Source organism: Ursus maritimus, unplaced genomic scaffold (assembly GCF_017311325.1).
Source record: "Ursus maritimus isolate PB19 unplaced genomic scaffold, ASM1731132v1 scaffold_20, whole genome shotgun sequence".
In the NCBI taxonomy this organism is placed as follows: domain Eukaryota; kingdom Metazoa; phylum Chordata; class Mammalia; order Carnivora; family Ursidae; genus Ursus; species Ursus maritimus.
The window spans coordinates 14,404,733-14,417,254 of record NW_024424453.1 but is presented as its reverse complement, the minus strand read 5'-3'; the positions used below and the strand labels follow the sequence as shown (position 1 = coordinate 14,417,254).

The 12,522-nt window shown below is 45.4% G+C and overlaps 1 long non-coding RNA gene across 1 annotated transcript; it reads right to left on the bottom strand.

Annotated features, from left to right (window-relative positions):
* Window positions 1–7,511: 7,511 nt before the first annotated feature.
* LOC103677935 lies at window positions 7,512–10,493 on the bottom strand. Its single transcript, XR_572569.2, has 3 exons — window positions 10,386–10,493; window positions 9,467–9,576; window positions 7,512–7,923 (listed from the first exon to the last, which is right to left on the bottom strand). It is a non-coding gene; the product is annotated as an uncharacterized LOC103677935 (long non-coding RNA).
* Between the last annotated feature and the right edge of the window lie 2,029 nt (window positions 10,494–12,522).

Genomic DNA, 12,522 nt, shown 5'->3' with positions numbered 1-12,522 from the left:
AAAAAAAAAGAAATTCAAGAGCCACCCTTACCACTAAGCATTCTGTAAAATTCATGGTTTTTGCAACAAGCACAGTACTCTTCGAAATGAAGATCAGTGACTCTGGCTTCTTGCTTAAATATAAATGAATAATCCTGCTTTGTAATCATTATCACAAACATGGAGTAATATTTAGATGGGTCACCTCGTGAAAAAAAGAACAAACGAGTATCTTTCACAACAGAGAATGTTAACTACAAAGGAACGGCACTATAGCGAAGCCCTCCTAGCTTAGTCGTGACTGTTTCCAAAATAGCAGCTGAGGCAACCACCTTAAATATGGAAATCCCTGTGCCAAGGCAAGTGTCTGTTCTGCCCTCTCAAAGCCTGCCAGGACTTAGACACTGTGGCACAGATCAGTGCCACCCACAATCAAGGGGCCGAGAACTTTGGGTAATTGTTGAAACTTTACCGACTGTCTCCAGGGCATATCAGACGCTGGCAGAGAACAGCAGGTGATACTCACTGCTTTCTTTGAACCCTCTCTCCTTTCGCTCAGGCCAGTTCATTAGCTGCCAACAGGCTGCAGCCTCCTCTCCCCGCTGTGGCCACCTGACACCGCTTTGGGCTTTGTTCCTACACCGCTGGAACTCTGTGGCAAAATCAGATCCAAGTAAGCGTTATCGCAGGTACTGCAGGGTAGCCTGTTCTAGGGTTTTAGATGCTCGGCGGCATTTGGCTTTTCTTTCTGCAGCCGCCATCCTAGCTATCTCCCTGACCTGCCCTGTTGGGCTGTAACTTCTAACCTATCCATTGAATGCCTACTACAAACTAGACTCTCTGTGGGGCTCTAAGATGCACAGGGCATGGGCCCTACCCTTGGGGATGAGACAGGTCAGCTGGGGAGTGACGAATGTGCACATAGAACAACACTCTCTCAACAGCATGTTATTCCACATTCTCTAGTCTCCTAGAGAGACCCCCTCCATGTATTTGTTGGATATCAGTGCCAAATCAGAGGTACAATGTGAGAAAATAAAATATTTCTTCTTGGGGATCATAAAGAGTCATCTGTTGCATTTATGGGAAAAGTGTAGACAAAAGTGTATACATGGCTGGGTGTATAGGGAATAGAAAATGCTCATACATTGGGACAATATATCTTTCACTAAGGTCATTAGATTTGTTTTTGTGCCATATAAATGTTAGCTGTATTTTTTATTTTATTTTATTTTTTTAGAATTTAAAGATTTTTTTTTTTTGGTAGCGAGTCATAGGATCATAACAGGCATCTCTAGGAATCTAGGTAAATGCAGGTGAAGGATGGAACAAATGTCTTATTTCAGTGTAAACCTCAACAATATGGTCCCAACAAATCCTATTCATTTTTAGTCTCTCATCCCTTCCCTGCAAGGTAACACAGGAATGATATCAACAGAAAAGAGGAACAGAACTCTCAAGGGAGCTTCCAGCTCTTTTGTTTTTCTCCATCTACTGATCTACCTGGAAGAAACTGTATTTAAGACCCTGGTGAGACTTGGCCACAAAGCATTCTGTTCAGACTTTCGTTCTGGAAGGGAGAAAAAAGCAGTTCCAAAGAGTTGATCTTACTTTTTTGTTGGAGGCTTCTGAGCTCTGTCTGTCGAAAGAACATTCTGCTAATTAGTCAGACAGCCGGTGAGTTGGGGCTGCTTGGTTTTTAAGGGAATAGGCACCAAGTGTAAGTTTCTCTGACAGTTGGGATTTCTGCTTTCAGTTTGCTAACACTGAGTTCCTCTCTGTTGTGATCAAAAAAGTCCAGCCCTTCTGTGGTTCCAAGCAGCACTGAATATTTGAACACAGGCCTGTGTGAGGGATGGAAGAGGAAACTCGCTAGGAGATTGGGTCTGGGATAAACTGCAGCACTGAGTAGTGGGAGAATGGACTATATCTCTATAGACACCACAAAGTGGATCATAATTTCTTGGCTCATTTACCCCAGACCTTTGGGCAGGGTTGGTTCATTGCCCTTGGCGGTCTTTAACTTTTTCTTCTGTTCTGTGACTTGTTTTATACCAGGAAATGTAACATAGAGCTTAAAATCAAACAGACATGGGTTCCAGTCCTGAGTCTCCCTGCTTACTTTCGGCAAGATTACTAAGCTCTTAAGTCTCAGCCTCTTCGTCTGTAAAATGGGGCTAAAAATAGCACTTAAGTTTACTGTGAGGGTTGACCACCGTAAAGTATAAGTACCCAGCACATTGCTTCATCCATCGTGGGTGCTCAGGAGTTTATTTTCCTCTCTAGTCCTGACTTTGCCACTTAATAGCTGTGAGACTTTTAGCAAGTCATCCAAATGTTCCTGGCCTCATTTTTCCTTATCTTTAAATTGGGTAGAAGGAGAACACAATGATAACACCCGCTCACTGGGATGTCCTGAGGTATGTCTGGACAGATACGCCCGCAGCTATGGGTAATGGCCATTACTGTGAGACCTGCCCAGTGGCTCAGCCATCAACTTCACACCATTGCCCTTGTGGGATGGAAGAGTGTCAGGCTTGCGTCTGAGATGTCAGGGGATATGTCTTCTGGGAGGTGGGAAAACCCTGTCAGCATATTCCTTGCAGGTGGACATCCTGAATGCAAATAGTAATTTTTTTCTTCCTTTGGAAACTGTGATGGCTAATTTTTATGTATCAACTTAACTGGGCTATAGGGTACCCAGACATCCGGCCAAACATTATTCTAGGTGCACCTGTGAAGGTGAGATTAACATTTGAATTGGTAGACTGAGTAAAGCAGATTGCCTTGCCCAATGTGGTGGGCCCTGTCAAATATGTCAAAGGCCCGAGAGCAAAAGGCTAACTATCCCAGGAGTAAGAGGAAACCCCTCCTGCCTGAGTGCCTTCACACTGGGACTTTGGTCTGTTCCTGCTTTTGTACTTGAATTAAAACATCGGCTCTTCCTATGTCTTGAACCTACTCGCCTTCAGACTGAAACTTACTCTCCAGAGTCTCCAGCTTGCAGATCTTGGGACTTGTCAGCTTCCATAACCGCATGAACCAATTCCTCATAATAAATCTCTTGTAGACATATTCCATTTCTCTAATACAGAAGATCTCTCATTTGTCACTCTTTCCTCTCACTGCTTCTGTCTTAATCCAGACTCTTCTCATCCCAGATATGAACAGCAGCAGAAAATGAATCTTTTTGCTTTCAGCCCTCAGATGAGTCTTTCTAAAATTTCAATTACCTTTTGTCTTTTTGCTACTCAAAAACCCAATGGCCGCATCATCTAGATAGCGCAAGGATCCCTCAGTCTGATATTCAAGACCCTCTACTCTGGCCCACTTTATTGCACTTCCCACCCTTCTCCCCCCCCCCCCAAACTCTCTACTTATCTGCTAGAATCTTATCACTATTTTCCAAGGAATGTGCTTTTTCTCAACTCCCAGCCATTGTCTATGGGATTTCTCCTGCCAGGCATGCCTTTCCCTATAGCCCATCCTACACATAACCTCATTTTTGCCATGAGAACATTATAGCTATTGCAACCCACGGCCTTGGGAAACACGTGTCTGAGTTTCTGAGTTCAGGAACGGTCACAATAAGCGAAGCAGGGACGAGAAGCAGGTCTGTTGTGGAAATGCTTTGGCAAATGTGGTAGCATTTTTTTTATTGGTTTGTTTCTCCTTTCAAGATCACACTGGATTTCAATGAAAGAAATGTTATTCAGGAGAAATGTTCTTTCTTTTTTAAAGATTTTATTTATTTATTTGACAGAGAGAGACAGCCAGCGAGAGAGGGAATACAAGCAGGGAGAGTGGGAGAGGAAGAAGCAGCCTCCCAGTGGAGGAGCCTGATGCGGGGCTCGATTCCAGAATGCCGGGATCATGTCCTGAGCCAAAGGCAGACACTTAACGACTGAGCCACCCAGGCGCCCCAGGAGAAATATTCTTTAAAAACTTCTCTGGGGCGCCTGGGTGGCGTAGTTATTAAGCATCTGCCTTCGGCTCAGGTCGTGATCCCAGCGTTATGGGATCGAGCCCCACATCAGGCTCCTCCACTATGAGCCTGCTTCTTCCTCTCCCACTCCCCCTGCTTGTGTTCCCTCTCTCACCGGCTGTCTCTCTCTCTGTCAAATAAATAAATAAAATCTTTTAAAAAACGAAACAAAAAGCACAAAACTTCTTCTCTGATGGTCATCTGATAATCTTCTTGAAATCTAATTTTAAAAGTGGAAAAAATTTAGTTTTTTTTCCTAGTTAGAAAAGAATAAAGAATCAAAGGATAAAAATTTTTAAAAGAAGAAGACTAGAAAGAAAGATATAGAGAAGTAACAACATCCTGTATTTCCTGTATTTCTCTTCTGGATTCACAAAGGGCATTTTAAATACTTTTAAAAAGGAATTATGTCATGTATACCCTTTTATACATTTTTATACATCACATTCAACAATATCTTGTGAATGTCTCTGATATCAATAAATATAGATCTCAATAATAATTTTTAATGACCATTTAGGGATAGAATAAAAAGTATTTAATCAATCCTGTCCTGATAAATACTTAGCTTGTTTCAATGTTCCAGTTTTGCAAACAACCCAATGATGTATCTCTGATTATTTTCTTGAAAGAAATTCTCAACATATGACATTATAATTTGTATAGATGGGTCTGGAAAATTGTATTGATTTTTAGAGACAAAATTTGCAGGTGCTCATTGTAAACAGAAGGAAATAGATAAGAAAAAGAGGATAAAATAACCCACAATTCCATCCCCCACAGTGATCAACTCTATCGAGGTCTTGATAGTGCTGCATCCCGGAGTTGGCAGAACACTTCCTGCATTGTTCTGAGCATTTCCTTCTATTTTCCTATTTAACCAAGTCAAAAGTTTATCTGGATATGCATGTTGTAAAGCCGGTTGATGTCTTCACATGCTACACAGTATTACTATTTTTCTTAGAGCTTATAATTAGGTATTTCAGCAAAATCAAGTTTAATTCTGACAGGATACATTACAAATGTGAGGACGGAAAATCATACTGCTACCGCTCCATGTCTTATCATCCATATATTTAAAAAATTTTTTTTAGCTTCAGGCTCCTGACTTGGAAAATGATATGAAGCCACAGTGTTGTGTCACCTTCCTCCAGACACAGAGTTCATCATGCTGGGATCATGTGTTAGGAAGCTCCCATCCACCCACATCATCGCTTTTTGAGGAAACAGGACTTCTGTCTGGATTATTCCATCTTTATATCGTCCTCCTTCATTGCCTCGCCATTACCCGGACACATCTGGCGAGCACCCCAAATTTGGGGAGCCCCCTCACCCTTTTTTAGATTTCCCTCTGCATAGTGCAGTGTCGGCTTATAGTAGCTGCTTACATAATCAAGTTTGGAATCCAATTATCTATTAAAATAACAGTAGGACAGTGAGAGAAACAGAGACACATGACTTCGGGGGCCTTGGGCACTTGTGCCTTCTTGGGGGCCTTTTTCCACTTTAAAAAACAAAGACTTAAAATCATATTGTATAATTGCATTGGGAGAAAGGCAAATAGAATCCAGACTGGATTTATTATTACATGTTCATTATTATTTTATTCCTTTTCCTTCTTACTTTAAAAGAAATAAAATATGTCCATAGGCAATGAGTCTAATGGAGAAGGTGCCCATCTGTGTGTTGCAAGCTAAGGACAAAGAAATGCAGTTCTAGAGAGAAATTATTCTGGGATTAGCCAGGGCTTTTGACTTTTGCAATATTCTTTGACAGTTTGCTACAGTTCCCACAGTGGCTTATGTGTACTAGTATCATGGCATCAACACACCAACCCCCTGTGTTAATTACGACTATTTCTCATTTTATAGAAGTAACCAAGGCATACAGGGCTGAAAGTAAAGCTCTAGTCGTATGGTTAGTAAATGATAGGATTGGGATACCATTCATTGCACACATATTTCTCGGCCATCTGCTGTGTGCCAGGCACTGTCCAGGGCCCTGGGAAACAGCAGTGAGCACAACCCCCCCTCCCAAGTCCCTGCTCTTACGAAGTTTCATCCTCTGTCTGAGTCCATAAGCAGCTCTGCGTCTTGTGGATGGACAAGCAACGATGTCTCACTCCTAATGGAGGGGCGGCTGGTCCCTGAAGGCAGATGGGTGAAGCCAGAGACTTCCTGTGGGATGTGGAGTGAGCCTAGAGAACAGATGGAGGGAGAGGGAGTGGCGCAGAAGAGGGAGCTCAGTGTGGGCCGCTCAGGAGGGGAGACCCTGTCTACGAGGCAGCAAGTTCAGCCTGGCTCAGGCAGGAGACAAGAAGGCAGGGCCCAGGAGTTTTATTTATCCTGAGGTTGGGAGCATTCAGCAAAGTGTTGTCAAGAGGTAATGAGAATGATTGCACAGCCGGTGTAGTAACCGGGGTAAGAAATGACGAGGGTGGTGGAGGTGGAGAGAAGTGGGCAGGTTGGAGAGAGGGTGAGGAGGCAGAATGTGCAGGGCTTGGTGTCCAGGTGGATGTTGGGGGGAAGGAGGCGGGTCAGGTACCATGCCCCGGCTTCTGGAACGCACAGTGATCTCTCTTTCCTCCATGGCTTTGCACAGGGTGCTTGCTGCTTCTGATGAACCCTTTCCCCCTTTTCACCCAAATAACTCTGCTTGCCATTCTGCACTCAGCTGGGGACTCACCTCTCTCTGGGGATCTTCCATAGCTGTCAGGATCCGGCAGGAAGGAGGTGGCACATTATTACTGAGTAATTGGGGAGAATTAGTAACGGGATTAGTTATAAAGATGTGAGCAGGTTTAAGGAAACTAAAATGTGGTTTTAGATTAAAAAAAAAAAAAAACCCCACAGCTAGCAGTACTCTAACCATCCCAGAGATTAGAAAGGACCGGGAAGAAAGAGAAGGTTACAAGACGCCAGAGGAAAGAGATGTATGACATGGGCCGCCCGACAGGAGCTGCATCCCTCAGGAGGGGATATAGCCTTTCTGCAATGATCCTAGAGGAGGAATCCCAGAGAATTAGGACCCCAGCCTTACCCTCTTCCCTCCCATTTATCTTTTGCTAGGGCTCCCCACTGATCAGATCCAACCAGAACAGCAGGTACTGGAACCCATGATGCATTGCCTACCAGCCAGCCCCACGACACAAAGCAGGCTGGAGAGAGGAACTCAGAAGCAAATGGAAGAGACCCACGGCTCGGTCAGCAGTCTCTCCTATTAGGGGCCCCGTGATTCTCACCATCACAGCATAGCTCTGTCTCCCACATTCACCCCCACACTCTGGACTTCGAGCTTCTTGGAAAGGTGTCCGCCCCGTCTTATCCATTTGTGTATCCTCCCACACCTAGCACAGAGCCTGGCACACAGGGAGGGCTCCATAAATGTTGAATACATAAAGATCTCACTTAATAAAGGCCTCAAATGCAAATTTCACATTGAAAATAAATTTCTTAATCTATTATCAGCTGGCGCCTTGGGGTGGTTTATGGCAAGAAAGAACAAGTTTCAGCATTCTAAGTTGGAAGTTAATGTCCCCTGAGGAACATGTACTTCCTGGTTTTATTCTTTTCTGGTGGATCAGGGTGTCATCAGTCAATGAAACATGCAGCAGCTGCCCCTATGAGGAAGCAAAATTCCTACCAGAAATTAACAAGTGTCTGCCATTCCTTTTTCTTTTGCAGCAAAGCTAATGCATAACAACCAAAAGCAACGACAACATTATTTCCTGTAAATTATATAGGATGGCTCAAACAGAAAAGTGTGTTGGAAAATTAAATTTAGCAGGTCAATGCAGCAGCACAGAACTCACAGCTGTTTGCAACTCTGCAGTGTTTATGGAACGATACAGGGCAGCCAACAGGATGAACGAGTTGCAGACCCCAGCACTGTATCCTGTCCATGCCTGCTTCTCCATTCACAGCCATCCCAGGTCACTTCCTCTTTCAACCTGTCCTAGACTGAGGAAATGGGGGAAATTGTTCCGGCAGCAGTTTTCATCACATGATAATTATTCTCTAGCCTAATGTTCAAACCCTTTTGACAAGTATCTCCCATTCCGCCCTTAGTGATGTAACGTGTCCCCTTGTAATTGGTTCTCAATACCGCATCTCACTGTCTATTGTTAAAAGGTAACTTCCTGTCTCACTTTGTTGTGAATTCTCATTCCTTCTCATACCTACTAGGCACTGGAGGAGGATTTCTGATTAATAATCCACTCAGATATACCTGCTCCGTACATGTCTCCATAGTAACTCTATACCTGGCTAAAAGTTGATGGCAGCCGTGAGTGGTGACTTGGCTTCTTACCCACTCAGCCACTAATCCTGTAGATGGATGATTTTATTCCTACCCTCCCAAAGCCTAGAGAGCTCTGCCCTCCATGACAAATCAGCAGTGTTGTCAGCTTGCTACCTGATTCCTCTCTGCCTCCAAACACAATGCAAAACAAGCTCTTGTTGCCACACCGCATATAAATAGAGTTTGCTCTTCAACTTCAGAAATGTCCTTGGCACAGAAGGTACAAGCCTACCAGCCACAGGATTTCTCTCTGTCCCCATCTTACAGGGGCATTGAGGAGATCTCGGTGGCCTTATGCAGGAGGCCTGCCCTGGAGTGAATCTATCTGCCCTGATTGTCCTATTTTAAGGAAGGAGTAAATGTTCCTCCATCAGTCCACAGAACCTGGAGCCAAAGCCACAGGAATTTCTGGATTCACTTCATGTCTCCTTCTCTGGGATCCTATTGCCAGGCAGGGCTGCCATGTTGCACAGCTCTAGGTCAATGGTGCTCCCTGGGGCTGTCAAATGTGGTGGGTCTGGCGCCAAGCATTGTCTTGAGCCCAGTGAGTCCAGTGGCTGTGCTGTTCATGTGTCTTTGCTCCTCTGGATGCATTCTTTGATCTTCTCCACCCTGCTCTGTGTCCCAGGAAGCAGACCTGTATGGATTGCAACTCCTCTGTCCTCCAGCTTCCTGTTGGATAATGGGAAGCACCAGCAGGAGACTGGAAAGGGGGAATGGAGAAGAGTGGCCAGCAAGCTTGCTTCCCTGCCAGGTGGCTGGGGGTTTGCCGCCAAGGGCCATGGCTCCTGTTAGGCAGCCCTGTCCATTCAGCACCCTTCTCTGAGCTCTGGCAAACACACATGGCCCTGGTGTGACTGGCCCCAGGCTACTGTGTTCTCCTTGGTTCCCTCATCTTTCTAAGAGGTTCCTTCATTAAACTCTTTTAATTTGACTCCATTTGAGTTTGTCGTCTTTGCTTTCTTGCGGTAATGCTGACTGATTAAGTCTCTGTTAATTCACTGGGATTCCTCCTCCCAGGATCATTACAGAGTGCCTGTGTCCCCTCCTAAAGACAGAGCTTACATTACTGTGGAGGAGAGGCAGACAGCAAACAGATGGCAAATGTAATTTATATAATTTTAGAAAGTGATAAGGGCTAAACAACAACAAAAAAGTAAACAGGTTAATAGGATGGTAATGGTCTAGAGGAGAGCTACTTACCTAGCTAGTGTGACCTGGAAAGGCCTTTCTGAAGAGGTGAATCTGACTTCACTGCCAAAATGATGAGAACAAGGCAGCTACCCCAACATCCAGAGAAAGAACACTCCTGACTGGAACAGCAGACACGAAGGGCCCCAAATGGAAAAGAGTTGGAACAGAATGGAACCCCAGGAACCAGAGAAGGGTAGCAGGAGAGGTCAGGGAGGCGGGGCAGAAGGGGGTCTGGATTTTATGCTAAGAGCTCTGAGAAGTCATGGGGGCAGGGGAGTTGTAACGGTCACCATCCTAATAGAGATCAGATGCAACAGTGAAAGGGTTTAATGGAAGAGAAGGCCGTGGAAGGACTGTTGACATGGGCGTGAGCAGGGTCGAAAAGCAGCGAATGATGGTGCAGCAGGTGGGCACCTGTAACCGAGAGAAGCTGTTACCACCCCCACACCTGGAGGGGACAAGGAGAGGGAGCTGTCGCCAGCATCTGGGAAGAGAAGGAGCCATGCAAGAGGGGCCACTGACAGGAGCTGTGTCAGACGACTTCCAGAGGCCTTTAGAGGGTCTGGAGGGTGGAGACAGAGCTGGAGTCTGGCAGGTCCTGAGAAGTGTGAGGTAAGGGTCCCCGTGCACAGGGCTAACACAGGAGGTGGGGACTCCCGAGGATGATTGAGCACATCTGCTATGAAGCAGAGACGCTGGAAAGAAGGAATTTCATTTTCCAGGGACTGCCCTCAGCTCCAATATTTGTCAGCAAACCCTAACCGTTTCACAAGTGTTAACACCTTCAGGACCCAGCCAGGAGACAGACGTACCAGGGGACTGCAGTCACAAGCAGGGGGGACTGTGGTAAAAGGCAAGTGCTTGCCCCACAGAAGGGCTTTCCAGTGGAAGGGTCGCACAACCTGAACTCAGGAGAGCTGTCTGCTACCTGAGCCAAACCACAGCTGCAGGGGCGATGCGTTCAGTTGGCTTCCCCTGCTGGCAAAACTTTCCGAAGTCCTTGTATTGCCATGCTCCCGAGGCTGTGTGGGGGCCAGCAAAGCCGATCGGGTGCTCATTTGGGCTGAGGACTTCCATCAGCAGGCCTGTCCAGGCTGGCAAAGACAGATGGCTCCCAAACCTTTGCTCCTAAATTTAGAGAGCAGAGTTCTTATTAAGATGAAATTCTAGGGAAAGAAAACACTGTGGAGGTTATTCAGGGAAAGTAAATATATGGTCTTTTTTCCCCCCCTCTCTCTTATGGTTTCTGTCTCATTGTAAAGTACACCGGGGGGGAGAAAAAAACCAACAACATAAAGTAAGCATTCTCTTCAGAAACCTCGGCTGCCCCCCAATGGCATTAGTCTTATTCAGTGGTTTCCAAATATTTTTAGCAGCAGAACTCTTTCTAAAACAAAATCTGCCACAGAATCTTCACATATAACACAGGCAAAACCCAAATGGCCATTTTCTGGATACCTCCATGCAGACCCTTATTCTAACCAGTTCTAGTAGGAGCATTCTGAGTGCAGGTGTGTATGAGGCTTACAGAGGTATAATTTGCACACAGTAAAATTCACCCTTTTTAGGTATACAGTTGGATGAGTGTTGACACAGTCTCGTAATAACACCACAATCAAGACTCAGAAGAGCTCCATCACCCCCCACATGCCCTCATGCCCCTTTGCAGTTCATCCTGACACACCATTCCCTGCAGCTACTGATCTGATTCCTGTCCCTGAAAGTTTGCTTTTCTAGAATGTCATACATAGAAATGGAATCATGCAGTTTGCACCCTTTTGTGCCTGGCTTCTTCCCCTTAGCCTAATGCTTTTGAAAGTCATCCATGATTTTGTACCGATCAGTGATTTGTTGCTTTTTCTTGCTGAGAAGTCTACTGTTCTTGTGTGTTTTTCAAAGTTGTCCTTCAGCTTCTGATTCTTTTTTGCATAGAATGTAAAGATCCCCATTCATATAATTTTCTTTCATTTTTAAAATACTGAAATTGAAGCCCTGGTAACACCACCGAAGGAGCAAAGGTGGAGCAAGGTTGTTTGACACCCCCCTCAAGTTTTGTCCCTATGCCACCCTGCTGTGTCAGAGTTCTCACTCCCCAAGCTGGCCTCCCAAGCTTCCAAAGTCCCTCCATCTCTTCCCTCCACTGGAATTCCTGGGATTATTCTAATCAAAGCAAGAGAGTACTGCTTGCTTTTCTTCTTCTTCCTTTTGAAATTAGAAGTAACAGACCATTGTTAAGCTGGGGAAATAATGCAAGGGAGCATATTTGTCCAAAAGTAAACCTAGGTTGCTAAAGGTCTCCTAAGGACAAAGATAGGTAGCTCAAACACAAATTCCATACCAAACTTCAGCTTTAGCCATTGCTCATTTGACCACCTGGTTGCAAGACTCTCTTGGATTCTCAGTTCTGCCAACTGACAAACAGCTGTTGTCCCCCTCAGGCCACACTATCTGCCCTCGGGCTGTGTGTGGAGAGTGCGGTGGAGGGGGGAGGGCAGTACACAGGAGGCTTGGGTGCTCTGCTCCAGGGTTTGGACCTCATGCCATAGCCCAAGGCACCGCGCAAGGGCTTCAGATGGAGGCCAGTGTGTATTCTGTAGATCCCTCTAGTATCTGAGGGAGGGAAACCTGTTGGAGGCTCCTGCCAAGGTTCAGGTGAGAGACGAGGCATAGGCAAGACAATGGAGAGAAGAGAATCCATTTCAGAGACATGTGGGATACAGAATTGATAGAGTCTGGAAGAAAGGGGACAGAAAGGAAGGTGCAAACCACCTCATTTAGCTATCCCAGTAATCCTGTGACATAAGTGTCATCACGTCCATTCCTCAGATACCAAAACCCAGCTCAACAGGGTTAAATCACTTACTTGAGTTTACACAGCTAGTAAGAGAAAAACCGTATCACGACACGGAGGCACAGCACTGGGATTACTCAGGCCTGTGAGACAGTGAGAAATACATTTAATGAGTTACGGAAAACTACCTTAAGAAAACCAAAAACCAGGGTGGGAGACAACCCTGCCCTAGGCCTGTGGGGTGGGGGACCACATGATAATCACCTATGACCAA